Below are 15860 nucleotides of genomic sequence, written 5' to 3'. Positions count from 1 at the left end.
TTATTTTCTAGATCTGGCCACACTTTATAAGTTAAAAGCGAAAGTTGATAAAATGCGATAATGCAACATTGCTACAAGCGCGAACGAACCGAAAGAATTGGGTCGTATTCTGTTGTAAGGAGTTCTTTTGTTGTCTACAAGTGCTTTTGGTGGTATAAAAACATCTTTATAATGGAAAATTACCCTTCAAGGAAACGACTAAAACGTGTAAATGTTGATAGTGGCGACGATAGTGGCGTTGATAGTGGATACCATGTTGTACTCTAGGTTCCGTCTCCTTAGGATGTTATGAACATTCATCCCATGGAAAGCAATAGCAAACCACCATGGATTTACCTTGCCAAGGGTCAAATATCTGCCTTCGGACAGAATATCACATCATCATTCATTAACAGCCATAGAATAACACATTGCAAAATTTTGACCCAGAATATATGCGAGACTGCGAGACCATGCGAGAAAGTCTCGCGCAAGACGCGAGATGAGACTCAAAATTTTATGCGAGACGAGACTTCAGATTTGCGAGACGAGACGAGACCAACATTTGAGGCTGCGAGACGAGACGAGACTTTTTCATTTCTCGCCTCGTCTCGTCTCGCGTGCATCCCTATCCGAACCCTATATATGTTCAAAGTTTGATCAAGATCGGTCTGATGGTTCAAGGGTTATTAAGTTTCATTTATTTTTATAGATTTCTTCCCTCCCCCTCCCCTAAGTTCTACCGTTAAAGTGATATGATAAAAACCACCTCAGGTCCGAATCTCATCTATGTTGATTTTTTTAAAGATCAATCGGGTGGTTTAAGCGTGATGAAATCACAAAGACAGTCACTTTTATTTTTACTTTTTTCTTTTTGACATATATATCTTCCCCTCCTCCTACCCTTCATTGCACTGTAAAAGTGAAATGAAGAAAACATCTCAGGCCCGAATCTTATCAATGTTGAAAGTTTGATCCAGATCGGTTGGGTCGTTCAAGAGTAATTAAGTTTTATTCATTTTGACATAATTCCCTTCTTCCCCTCCCCCTCCCCTAAAATCTACTGTCAAAATGAAATGATAAAAAGCTTCCCAGGTTTGAGCTTCATATATGTTGAAAATATGATTGAGATCGATCGGGTGGTTCAAGAGTTATTAGTTCACAAACTTAGTCACTTTTATTTTTATATTTATTTATTTTTGTATATTTCCCCCACCACCCCCTCCCCGACGCTGCTCCGTCAAAGTCAAATGATAAAAATCATCCCAGTCCCAAACCTCACCTACATTGAAACTTTGATCTAGATCCGTCGGGTGGTTCAAGAGTTATTAAGTTTTATTTATATTTTTATATGTCCCCTCCTAACTCTCCCCTAAGTTCTACCGTCAAAGTAAATAGCTATAAACACTCCCAGCCCAGACTCTCATCTACATTGAAAATTTGATCGAGATCCGTCGGGCGGTTCAAGAGATTAAGAGTCATAAACGTAGTCTCTTTCAATTTTATAATATAGATTATTGAAAATGAATTTTCCAATTCTAAATCTATTGTATTAGAGCGGTGGTTCTCAGTGGGGTACGTGGACCCCTGGCGTCCGTGGGACGTAGCCAAGGGGTCCGCGACGCCTAAAATTTGAAATGTGTTATAATAAAATGGAACTCACAGCTGTTATGCAAGAAGTATTTTTGCAGTTACTAAAAAGAAAGAAATTAGAAATTATACTTACGTTTGTAAATTTAAATGTTTTCCTACTTTACTAAATTTCTGCCCTATGAGTATGGAGAGTTGACTAAAAAGGCATTGCAACATTTGATATCTTTCCTTACCACTCACTTAAGTGAACAGACTTTATCTGCTCTTTGCAGTATTAAAGCCTGAAAGTGAAATCGTTTTAATGTGGAATCGGACCTAAGATTAATGGTGACAAAACTTATTCCGGATTTCAGTGCAATTATAAAAAAAAAACAAAGAATTTCATTCCTCATATTAGTAACCCTACATTTGAGAACATTGTTTATCAAGTGAATTTCCTTTTAATAAAAGTACATTGATTTTCAGTCTTGAAAATTACTGTATTTTCAATTGAAATTTCGTTCACTAGGAAATATTCATGTATCTTTAGAATAAATTATTTATTGCAATATTTTTGTTGATTTTTTCTTGTCACTGGTAATTCTAATCAGTATAGTTTTTAATACCATGTGAAATTTCAGGTAGCATTGCAAGGGGGTCCGCGGATCACTTTACGAATGCACAGGAGATCCGCGTTATCGGAAAGTTTGAGAACCACTGTATTAGAGTAATAAAATACTTGGGTTACAATGTTTCCATTTACTGATATTTTAGATTAGGTTGATATGGAACAGCTCGCAAGGTAGTATAACATAGTCAGGTACGACATATTCTTAGCTGTTGCATTCATAAACTTAAAATTGTTCGTATCCATAGTAACAGATTGTTGATTAGGCTAATAATAAATTACGTACTCATTCTGCATACACGTATCAGTATTTAAATTCCTATTCAAATCGAAGATACCAAGTTGCAGCATACACGATTCCTGCTACTTTTCGAAAACATACGTAGCACTACTGTAGTATTACGTAATGCCGATATTCAAATATAGAGTATTATAGTACATATATATTTTACTGCACATAATATTTTACTTTTTCTTCAATAAAGCTTATTTGCATAAAATCATTATTTCAGGCAATATGCTATCACCAAACATTTTAAATACAACTAGCGTCAATTATCCGCTTTGCTGAGTTAAAATAAAAAAAAAATTAGTAATATGTTCCGTTAGTCAGTCACTTTTTACTATGGATTCGGCAATAATATCGGTCATTTCCGATCATTTATATATATATACTCCCCTAAGTCCTCTCCCAAGTTGAGGGGATGAATTTGGATTTAAACGGCACCGGAAATACCACTGTTCATCTCAGCGACCCTGAAAACTATGGATTCGGCACTAATATTGGTCATTTTCGATCATTTTTATCTCCCCCTCCCCTTAATTGCACCGTCAAAGTGAAATGATGAAAGCCATCCCAGTCCCGAACTTCATCTATGTTGATAATTTGCTCGAGATCGGTCGGATGGTTCAAGAGTTATTAAGTTATAAACACAATCACTTTCAGTTTTATTTATACAGTATATATAGATATATTAAATAATTATCATTAATTACTATAATTTAAATCAGAGGGGTACGTAATATTCAAACACTGAGGATACCGGTATCCATCTTAGCTTCAAAATATTAATGTATATAATATTATGATTAAGTATTTTGTGCCTACATTACTTTATTTGAATTGTGATACGTAGTAGCCGTAAAGTAACATTGCTAAATGCAGAACTCTAACCTAAAATTTTGATTCAGAGAAATGAAGTTACTACAAGAATTTAGGCATAAGTAGAGTTGTTATTATTTGTTATCGTATTTCAAACTGGCGGTAGTGTGTTTCGGAAGGAAAAAACTATTCACGGCTTACGGCCAATTAATTATGCATAACCTATTTTTCAAAACCATAATTTCTCAACAAAAATTAATGTATTCTTAATTAGAATTATTACCTTGCCAATATTATTACTTATTATTCTATTTAATCTGATCAGTAACCTGTTTTTCCTACGTAGACGTAATCTTAAGAATTCTATTAATCTTCTGCAACAATTTCTTGCGTCGAAAGTATTATTTCGTGTTTTAAAATAATTTCCAAATGTGTTTACAAAATTTAAACGATGTGTACTTAGGAACAAGATCGAAAGTGTATATTTTAAAACGAGAGAATTTTTAAAAAAGAAATTCAAGTAACTCTTCCTTTTCTTTTCGAAATCATTTTCAACATTTTAATATTTTAACGGACTAACACGTACATTGCCATCACAAATTTCAAATACATCATTAAATACAAACAAATCTTAACCATAAGACTGGAATATTATTAAACAGATACTAAATAAACAAACAAGTATTCCTAACCTACTTGTAACGTGATCACGTTTGAGCGCGTTACAGAGTTGTAAGATAATCGCATAAGAAAAGTCCAGTTCCTCCATAAAGTAGCGTTTAAGGGTTTCTATTTAAATAAACTGTTTATATAATATGATGAGACTTGTAATTGCAGTATTGATATGTGAAATATTAACAAAATCTTTACATTTGTTTTTATAGAAAATCATGATTTGCAATTTTTACATTTCAGCTAAATATTCTTACTTTAGGGGTAGGAATAAAATTTGGGAATGCCTCTGAAGAATATTATAATATCTGTATGTTTTAAATTTGGTTTCAATATGTTGTTGAATGCTGCAGCGTCTGGACCTGTGCACATATTGACGAGCGGATGTCTGAAAGTAATTTTCCTCCACTTATTGGGCATGAAAACCTTCAAATTGGCTCTTCTAGGCTCACAAAACAATCTTCACCATACTTATTACCGCTCAAAAGCAAACTGTTACGACATACTCTTCACGATATAACGAATGATTATGACGGTCCTAATTGTGAATTGGACAAGTCAAAGACGATAGGCGAATCCTTGACATTGTCTTTCTGTTTATACGAGTCAAAGTAGCCACACTCCAGAGGCTATTACGCATATCATATACTGGGGCCATGATAGCGAGAAAGACAATAAATGTAGCACAATTTTAAATCAATAAACTGCCAGTTGAGATGTATCATTGTGCTTGTATCTGGAGTATTAATACAACACGGAACTATTAGACTTTAATTAGTTAAAATTAAAATTAAAGTTGAGCTTCAAGAGATAAAACTAAGTTTAAGTATTTTTGCTGTTGGTTGGATGTCCTTATTTTAAGATAATAAACTCTGATGTTCGTTTCCAAAACGAATACTTTGTTTCTGAGTGACTAATTACATATTTCAAAATAATCTACTAAATAATTTAGTCTACAGTTCTTCGAGATTTTTAGAAGAAACGATAATAACCACGAAATGTCTTGTCTCACGTCTCATCTCGTCTTGAATTCCGCAAAGTCTGTCTCGTCTCATGAACAAGATTAGTAGAGTTATGTTAAAAGTAGATTCATTCTTATAATTAGTCCGCGGTGGCTCAGTGGTAGAGGGTTCATCTCTAGTGCGTGGGGTCCTTGGTTCTATCCCAGCTCGCTCCAAGTGAACTCTGTGGTGGACAAACACCGTGTTTATGGATTTTCTCGGAGACCTTCGTTTCCCTCTGCTTTCTTCATTCCAACAATTCATTTATTTCTCATCATCATCGTCTCCTTTAGTCTAATCGGCATAATCGTGCGATGTAAAACTCAAAGATTTTATTTTCTCTTATAATTGTTATTTCCGCCTTTCACTTAATTTTTCTCTGAAAAACCAATGACAAGGACACTATATATCGTACGATTTCATCGAACTCATCCGATATGGATCAAACTTTGTATGATGGTAGACTTTGACTTGATATTCAAGCTTGTGAATATTATGGTACGCAGATCTTTGGCTCCTAAGTTGAACTTTGAAACGGTTGAATCGATGTTCTCTGCCACTTGAAGTGAAATTGTTTTAAGATACACTGAGCTCAAATTGAAAGATATAATAATTAGTGACAGAGTAAGTGGTATAATAATAATAATAATAATAATAATAATAATAATAATAATAATAATAATAATAATAATAATAATAATAATAATAATAATAATAATAATAATACTTTCATTACATTTAGGAAATAATAGACAATGTATTCAATTACAATTTCCAGTTCACAAAGTTGCATCAAATTTAAACAAACATATCGCAATGCTATAAAAATATACATTAAATGATAAGCCATAGAACATGGAAATCATATAGGAAATAATAATAATAATAATAATAATAATAATAATAATAATAATAATAATAATAATAATAATAATGTTTTTTGAATTTATTATGAATTTGAATAATTCATTCTTCATGGAACGTGATTGATCTGTTTAAAATATTTCTTATTTTTGTTATTGCAGTATAGAAGGTAGACATGCTGCACCACCTACCTTTGTATTCCAATAATTTGGAAACGTTATCCATCTCAGAAACTATTCACTAACCAAGTTGCGGCTTGAAGACGAAACATTACTCAAAGGAAACAATTTGCAAAATTGAATGAAAATGGATACAACAGAATTGTGGAGAAATACATGTGCGACTATGGTTTCGATTTACGTTTATATGCTTTGTTGAGATTCACTACACGTCTTCTCCGAAAATGTTGCCTGGCGAGAAATCAAGGTAAGAACTGACCATTCCAACCCAAGGACGTTTAACCGTTGCGAGTAAAGAAAATTAAAAAGCAGACACGTTGAGATGTGTGTGAATCTGTTGAGTCATGCTGTACTATAATTGATCATGTGAATAAAAAATAATAATTATTTGGTTACCTTGGTAAATGAAGCGATATGTTGGAATTCACTTCTGCCACCTTCAACGAACTTATTGCTATGGTATTCAAAGAATAGATCTATTTCTTTTCTTCGATCGTGTGAGCTGAGATAATCGGGTCTTGACTTCCATAAGGTCAGTGATAATGTTATGAAATATATCGCTTGTTCAAGGTCATTATCAAACATAGACGCAGATTATTTAAGAAGTTCAAAATTTATGTCTGTGATATCGCACATATTCAAATATTACGTTATAAAAAAAAATACTTTTAACATTAGATACTTTGTTGTAGCGCCCTAGACTTCAGTCCGCTGTAAACCTACACTATAGGTTAAAATCGTGGTTAATTAAAACTTTTGTTGGTTTACATTATTATTATTATTATTATTATTATTATTATTATTATTATTATTATTATTATTATTATTATTATTATTATTATTATTATTATTATTATTATTATTACTAGTACTTATCCCCAAAGATTTCGGCTCGCTAAAAATTATAGGTTAAAATATTGAACCATAAATTGTAACAACGCAGTTTTTTCTTCAATTAAATATACAATTGCCTGCACGAAAGCGCCATCTAATAGCGTCAGATGGGCGATTGTGAACTATAAAGAATGAACGTTACATAGAAATTGACACGTTCTTTTGTTATACTAACAAGTAACACTTCCTAAGTGTAACTATCCGATTTTGGTAAAATTTGGCAGGTAGATACTACACATACAATAAACGAATACGCGTTTTTTTTCATTTTCTGCCAAAAACAGTTCTAGGGGGGTAAAAGCCCCCACCCAAAATTTTGCAAGTTGACGTCTGAAAGGCAAAAACAAGTGGACCGAAGTGAACGAAATTGTGCACAGATATTGTAGACGTAAAATGAGGGAATACGTGTTCCGTATTTTCCTGGAAAAAATGGTTAGATGGAGAAAGGACCCCTCCAACCTTTGATCACGAAATGTTAAAACTGCTAATAACAGTGTGTCAGATGTGTGTAAAGGACATGAAGATTTGCAACGAAACTTTGTGTAGGGGCAATAAGCAAAAAAATAAACGAATACTTTTTTTTTTTACTTTCTGCGGAAAAACGGTTTTAGGAGCAAAAGCCCCCACCCAAAATTTTGAAATTTGATTCTAGAATGGTTCGATTATCAAATTAGTTGTTGAGCCCATTAAAATACATCAATGTATCCTTTTATGTACTTATCTTTAATAAATAAAATGGAGAAGTGTACATATACTTTTTACACAACTTTCTAATATGTCTGCCTAACTCACTCAATAAATCTATTTATTTTTGGTTGTCCTGACAACGACATTCCAAAATCCTATTATTTAAAAACATTTGAATATCTTTTTATATTGACATTATAACTAACTTATTTCTTTTTCTTTCTCTTTTTCTAATAGTAGAATCAGCCTAGTACATATTTAAAATACCTTACCCCCAAAATTACAAGAAAATAATGATTTACAAGTAAACAAAATATACAACGTACTGTTGTAATTCCCGAAAGGCCGAAAGAAGTGGGAAGAAGTGAACGAAATTGTGCACAGATATTGTAGTCTTAAAATGACGGAATACAGGTTTCGTATTTTCATGAAAAAAAAAGAAAAGAAAAAAAACAATTGAGTGGTTCACGGACCCCTCCAAACCTTTGATCACGAAATACCAAAACTACTAATAACAGTATGTCAGAAGTGCCTAAAGGACATGAAGAATTAGAACAAAACTTTGTGTAGTGACAATACGCAAAAAATAAACGAATACGGTTTTTTTTTAATTTTCTGTGGAAAAACGGTTTTAGGGGCAAAAGCCCTCAACAAAAATTTTGAACCTTCACATCCGAAAGGCAAGAAGAAGTGGACCGAAGTGAATGAAATTGTGCACAGATATTGTAGAGGTAAGATGAGGGAATACGTGTTTCGTATTTTCCTGAAAAGAAAAAGAAAACTGTTCGGTGAACAGAGGCGTTGGGTGGCGGAAGGAGTGGAACGAAGCGAACGAAATTGTGTGTAGATATTGTATGTGTAAAATAAGGCCTTCCGTGTTTCACAAGTGTTCCTATCCGATTTCTTCAAATTTGGGAGATCAACAGTAAGTACAAACAGTATAGCGTATTTTACGCGTATAGTATTTCAGGAGGCGCGTTTAACCCTTACAATGTTTTTTCCGCATAAACAAAACACACGTATCGATTTATTTCCTGTTTGCTGTTAATGTGTCAAATTTGAAGCAAATCGGATAGAACATTTGAGAACCATGAAAGGCTTTATTTTACATATACAATATCTACACACAATTTCATTTGCTTCAGTCCACGCCTTCCTGCGCTGTTACGGTAATATTACTTTTTCTCAGAGGAGGCCTTGGCCCCAACACTGTTTTCCGCACAGATTAAAGCACGTTTCGTTTATTGTTTTGCAAATTGTCCCTGCACGAAGTTTCGTTGCAGTTCTCCATATCCTTTAGGAACTTCTGACGTATACTTATTTGCACTTTTGATATTTCGTAATCGTGCACCAAAGGGACGCGTACTAGCCACTAGACCAGATGGAGGACGGCTTTCTTTTAATATGTAAAATCTTGCTCCCTGAAAAAGTAATTCCTCCCATTATAACAACTTGCTAGCTACACACTGGTATACCTATGATGACGTCTGCTGAATTAGTGGAAATGCTCTTAATTCTACAATGAAGGGATATTTAATTCATCCAGAGATTTACCTTTTCAAAATAATTCAACCAGATAAGGAAGTTGTGAACAATCAAGTGTGTCGCAGGATCCCTTCCCCAAGGATATATTTTAGTATTTTGAACAACTCTAATACATATTCAGCTCGCATAAATGACTTAAATCTCAATCCATGCACATTCTTCTGATTCAACTTGCTAGCCATCTAGTGTCATATATGTTATGTGAAGTTCATTAAGTCCAACATTGATCACGCAAGGAGTGAAAAAGAAGAAAACCAAAAAAATAGAATATTACATCATTGAAAGCATGAACCCAGCCAGGAGACGAAGCCCTTGCTCCAAACAGGAATTTCCTTCTGAGTGAACAATTAATTACACATTATTACAGAATAATTAGTGTTTCATATTCAAACCAAACATTGTTTAAAACTTAACGAACGTACAAATCCTTGCAACACGTCATAAATTGGTTGTCCCGAACAGAAATCTTAAACCTTTAATGTTATAAAGTGGGCCATTTTTATTTCAATTTCACTGGGGCAACTTTCACAATTTTGAAGGAAAGATGCCCCAGTCGATCACGTGACATACTCATGGACGAAGAAACACAATCATATTAGCGTTTGTAGAAGACAAGTTCTTAAGCAGTTATGTTTTATTCATGTACTTCTATTTAAATATCGTCAAGAGTATTACTGTACTACGTTTCACTCTAAAATTATAGACACTGAAATAAGAGTAACTTAGCTTTGTAAACAGGCCTGAACAAAAGCAGCTTCTTTTTCCGATGCAACTTCTACATATATTTACTCAAGACTGTGTACCCTTTCACGCGCATGGCAAGTGCTGTGACCACGAGTCACAGACCTTGAGCAATTCGAGCAGGGGCGTCTTCACTCAGTGGGGCATCTTTACCCAAGATACTGTATATTTTGACGCAATGCGGCATATATTTTCTTTCCAGAAACGTCCTCATTTCTTGGGTAAAAATAGGTTAAGAAGAAGCTGTGAGTTCACCGCTTACTTAAAAAATATATTTGACGATATATTTTATGAAATTATAGAAAGGTGTTTGATGTTTTGACATATCTATCAATTTTTGATATTCTCTTGATGTGGATTTTTAATATGCATATATCATATCATAAAATCATCATAATTGGAGAGCCCTACGCTCGCCATACCATCAGGAGAGAAAATGATAAAACTATTGTGAGTGGTGTTTTGCATAGTCTTTGCTGAAGAGCGAGAATAAAATACACATGTTTCCTATTCAATTAAGAAGATTATTTTCTAAGTTTTTACGAACAAAAGAAACATTCAATATTTCTACTCAACTCATTGACTGTTTAAGAAAAGTCGTGAAGCAGTAATAATAGCCCATTGTTTTGTAGAAGCACGAACTATTTATTATTCTGATGATGATTCAGAATGGTCTGTGACGAAACTCAAATGATTTTTTAGCTTCTTGCTCTCTAATGTGGTTAGTCCATAGAGCTCGACAATAATCTTATCGTTTGCTATTGTCCACCTTCAAGATTATCATTGGAGATAGAGTGTCAACTAGTTTTCGCTATTTCCACACCATAAATAGGGAAAATGCCATGATGTCGCAAAAGTCATGCATAGAGAGACAAATGGCAGGACATCTCCGCTTCTGTCTGCAGCATTGTGATGGCTGCATCCGCATCTGGCACTAGTATGGTACCTGACTACTGTGGTGACGCCTGATTTTCTTTTAAATCGCAATATCGGTCCGGCATAAAGTGTTATGCTGTGGAGTGCAATTTTATTCCAAGTCTATTCGTATTTCCTACGCACTAGCGGACATTTGACAAGGCAACGTACATTGACGAGGTGTTGGAATCGATTGTGGTCCCTTTTGTGCAGGGCTTGCTGGAGACTACATTTCAACAGAATAACGCTCTCTTATATTGCACATACTGTCGTACACTTCCTAGCTGGACACAGTGTCCTCCAAAACCTCTGCTTCCTTCACCCTTAACCGTTCGCTCCCCCAGTCTCTCGCCGATTGAACACGTCTGATCGATGGTTGCACTAGAGACCTGCACGGGCCGAATTTTTCGGCCCGAGCCCAATCCAGCCCGAACGTACCTAGGCCCGGCCCAGCCCGGGCCCGAAAAGATTTGGAGATTTTCGGCCCGGCCCGATAAGTTTTTCAAAATTCTTGGCCCAAGCCCGGCCCGGGCCCGATAAATTTTAAAAGTTTTTGGCCCAACCCCGGCCCGATAGTTTTTAAAAAAATTAGCTCGAGCCCGAATCTTTCTGAAAATTTAGTACTAAATTTGACCTAACCATCAGAAACATTTTCTAAACTTTGGTTCACAACCTGACGCTTGCCTTCCGAATGGTACCATTGCCTCCTAGAACTTTCCCTGTCATCGAGAGAATAAAAACTCCATTCCCTGTAACAAAAATCTAACTTAATTGATTTTTAGCATAAAGTGAAGATGGCAATATTGTTTAGAGACAGGCAAAACATTCCGACCCCTTCTTTTTATATTTTGAGTTCAGTGAAGGTCAGGGTCAGAGCTCAATTTACCGCATAATGCCTGCAATCCTCTATAGTGAAAGTGGAGCAGCTAAGAAACACAAACTGTAAAGAGCTATTGCATTCTTTGTAACATTTTTCACGAACACTCTGCTTCAACGTTTGGCTTTATTCCAATTATCGTTTAACGAAAGTCAATAATCATTAAATAATTTCAATTGATCGGCCCAGCCCGGCCCGACCTGAAGAGAAATCAGTGTCGGCCAGCCCAAGCCCGGCCCGGCCCAAAGAAATAACAGTGTCGGCCCGCCCAAGCCCGGCCCGGCCCAAAGAAATAACAGAGTCCCTCTGCTTCCTTCTACTCCCGGCTTCCTTCACCCGACCCGTGCAGGTCTCTAGGTTGCACAACGTTTCTCATACCTGCGAGATCTGCCAGCGAAAAGTTGATGATATGCAGTGGCGGCTAATGTAAGTGTTGCAGCGTTGCGCAACGACCAAAGTATTTCAAGAAAAAAATATTATTATCAATAGTAGTAAAGACCAGGAAAAAAAATACTTTTTAGTACTTGCATATATACACTTTAAATAACATATTTTTTTTACTTCTGTAACTCTCCGTTCCGTTAATCCATTTTAAAAAGCGAAAAATAATCCGTCACAGAGTCTCTAATTTACATTGTGTTGCAGCGAGCATGCAACGACCAGATTCCTTCAGCGCGGGGATTGGAGCAAATGTTAAGTCTCTTTTCCCCTATCTCAGAAGTTAAAGGGACTGGTCGTTGCAGTGCTTCTGCAACACAGCACGATTTCCAGTGAACGAGAAGGTTTTTCACGCTAAATAAAATTTCTGAATTTTCTTTCACTAGCAATTAACAAATGGAATTTGTTTTTATGAATTCATATTTTTAAATTACGGGACCATACTGAAGTAAATCAATATAATGGCAATTAAAAAAAGTGATTGCAAAATTACAAAATAAGAAAGAAAATATCTAGTAGAGGAGAAAACAAATGAAAGTAGACCCACATTTACAAGTTAATTCTTAGCTTATATTGATAATGAAGGCTTCTTCTACAGTAATTTGTGAATCAAATATTAATAAGTCAATATGTAGAATCGCCCCCCCCCCCTCTGTGGATAGTATTTTAGTATAAACATATTTCTTTTATAAAATAAGTATATTTTATACTCTTGGTAATTTCTACATAAAACTGTATGATGGGGAACGCCACATTGAATTTGGGACTAATTAGCAATGCTCAGGGGCGTAGCCACGAGGGGGGGGGTTCACCGGGTCCGGACCTCCCAAAAATTTCGAAACTTGACTAACATTTGTAGACTTTCTTAATAAACTATACTTTCCTAACACAGAAACGATTGATGTAGGCTAAATATTTTATTTTACGCCTCATCATGTACTCTTCTTTTCTTATAAAAATAATCGTTCTATCATTTTTTTCTAAAAATATAGGTGATAGCAAGTAAGAATTTCTTATCGTTTTTTCGGGTGCAGTATAATTCAGGTTCCATATTATGTAGACGTATTGGACCTCCCTCAAATACTTTGGACCCCTCCCAGTTAATATTTCTGGGTGTAGAACTGGCAGTACTGTTTGTTTTGATGTTCTTTGATTTTTTTGGCTTCTGTTACATGCTGATCCTTCATCTGGCGGGTTTCGAGGTTTCCTTTCCAGAACATATCACATTGGTAGGCATTGTTTCGACTCATGTGGAAGTATATTGTGTTCATCGTGCATTGCGTAACAAGCAAGACGGATGATTTGGAATGTAGTTTTTTTCTTTTACGCACGTGTGTGTGTGTGTGTGTGTTGATGTATGAATATGTGACATTCGGAATCCATATACCAGTACCTATTTTGTATCAGCTGTTTTGGTTTTTAATTATTAGGTTTAATTTTATTGTGTGTGCTTTAATTCTGTAAATAACCTACAAATTCTGAATGAATTGTATACCATGACTTCTGTAAATAACTTACAAAAAACATTGACCAGCTTTCAACTGAGGAAAAATTTGCAATTAAATCTTAGACAAAACAAGCAAAGGGCAATTCAGGAGAGTGTTCGAAAAAAAAATCCAGTTTATATTTACAGGATATCTTATGCAGTAGTGTTGTTTGCACCAGATACATTTCCTCAATTTATTTTAAATTTTCCTGGATAAACTGCGAATAAAGTGTGTTCAATGTACATTTTTTTATAACACTAATCTCTGCTACGAACTCTCTTCAGTCAACGCTGAAGAGAAATTCGGATCACTGTCAAGGACTGAGTTTGCTAGAATGAATCGTTCGCAACAATCTAGAAAAAATATTTAGTAAATCTACAAAGCTTTGGAATTAATATTAACAGTACCTCTGGCGTCAGCAAAAGACGAAAAGTTTTTTTCCACATGAGAAAGAATTGACACTTTCAAGGAATTGAATGTCCCAAGAAAGGTTATCACCATTGGTTATGCTTTCCATCGAAAAATACCTTACAATAAGAATACCAGAGTTCAACCAGCATATATTAGACAGATTTGCTCCAATCAAAGAGAGGAAAATGAACTTACTAATTAATTAAGGTGATTAATCGGATAAAATGTTCTGCATTTTTATTTTTTAAAAACAGAATTTTATTTAATTTAACATGTCACATAGCATTTGCATCTAAAGTTATGCTGATTAGTCAATGAATCAACTTTATATCTTCTGTCTCTTATCGCTCGCACTGCAACACCCGAAACCACAATCCACCGGCCGCCACTGATGATATGTGGCATCGTGTCGAAGACGCATGGCTTGCCATACTGCAGGAGGACATCTAGGGGCTCATCCTCTCAACGCCTCGCTGTGTTGCAGCCATTCTGACCGCCCATGGTAGGCACATAGGATACTGACGGTCACCAATATTGCACTGTCGCCTCATTATTTTGCGTTGCATAGAGGGCTAAATTTAATCGTTTGCTACTTCCAGGGGAGCCCACAAAAGGGGGGGGGACATGACGCCAATTGTGTCATGAGAATTTTTTGGAGATTTTTAAATCTAAAATAATAATTAAAATTATCTTATTTCACGCAAAGACTAGTTACTCAGTCAAATACTACATTGTTATACCTTCCTGCTCCGCCTTCTTCCCCCATTCCCACCGATTTAATACCATAACCATTTTTCCGCCTTGTAATCTGATTTTCCCGATTAAACCCACAACAATATTCAAATATAATCAAACACCTCCCCATCCTCAGAATTTTCTAAGTCCACCAAAAATTCTTATCAGTACGGGTAAGCAATAATCGTCAAACCATACATAACGAAAATTCACCTAATAGTTATTTATATAGGAGTGAAAAAAATAATTTTGCAAATAGGAAAACAGAACTATTTTTAGAGTCAAATGTAAACACTGACCCTTTCCTTCACGGGACTACCACCCTCTCCCTCGACTCGCCTCGGCTAAATAAAGACTAATTTTAACATAAATATACATGTAAAAAGAAATCAGGAAATTACTGATTATAAGTGAACGTTTAAAGTCAGGGACGAACAACAAAAAGTCTTGTTGAGGATAGTCGAGCATCACAGAAAAATCGTTACCAAGCGAACAAAAGAAGGGATTGCATAATTCAAAGTTGATTAGTGTCTAGTTTTAGTATTATTTTAAGTTTACGATGCCTAGTTTTAAAAATAAAAGTAATTAACATTGAAAAATTGTATTTTTATTGAAAAATGGTTATTTTTGCCTACTTTTACAAAACTGATCAAAGTGTGCAACTTCTAAATATTATCCAATCTTCTTGAAATTTGTCATATATATGTTTTCCATCTCTGAGACTCGGGGTATAAGCAAAGTCTGCAAAAATTTTACGTTTTATTTTATGCCTTACAAATGAAAGATTCTAAAGTGTACAAAAATTAATTATCAATGTTACGTTGAAATAAAATACATTTAAATTTAAAGTTTGAGTGATTGCACTGAGCGTTTTGTCTTTTTTTTTTTTTTTTACCAATGAGCTCACGTATTGTAAGAGGAAGAAGTGTAAAATTAAATGTGAGGGGGATGTTTTGTTAATTTGGGGGGATTGGCGTCGCAGCCTTTGGGGGGGGGGATTGGCACCTCTGGCTACTTCTATCATCAGGTGCCTGGCTGCGAACATTTTTGCTGCTATCTTGTTCCTCCTTGATGTAATTTTAATGGTGAATAGTGTATAAAACGTGGGATACGGACAAAATCTCGCGGCCGAA

At 35.1% G+C, this 15860-nt stretch overlaps 1 protein-coding gene across 1 annotated transcript in view; it reads right to left on the bottom strand.

Moving 5' to 3' along the window:
• The window catches only part of LOC145664422 (3-oxo-5-alpha-steroid 4-dehydrogenase 1-like), an 83046-nt gene extending 76478 nt beyond the window's left edge, over positions 1 to 6568 (bottom strand). Inside the window, exon 1 of the mRNA XM_081731105.1 lies at positions 6394 to 6568. The gene's annotated coding sequence lies outside the window, so the exon portion shown is untranslated. The remainder of the gene's footprint in view (positions 1 to 6393) is intronic.
• Positions 6569 to 15860: the final 9292 nt, after the last annotated feature.

Source organism: Thermobia domestica, chromosome 11 (genome assembly GCF_964235325.1).
Source record: "Thermobia domestica chromosome 11, izTheDome1.hap1.1, whole genome shotgun sequence".
In the NCBI taxonomy this organism is placed as follows: domain Eukaryota; kingdom Metazoa; phylum Arthropoda; class Insecta; order Zygentoma; family Lepismatidae; genus Thermobia; species Thermobia domestica.
This window is presented reverse-complemented; position numbering and strand designations above follow the sequence as displayed.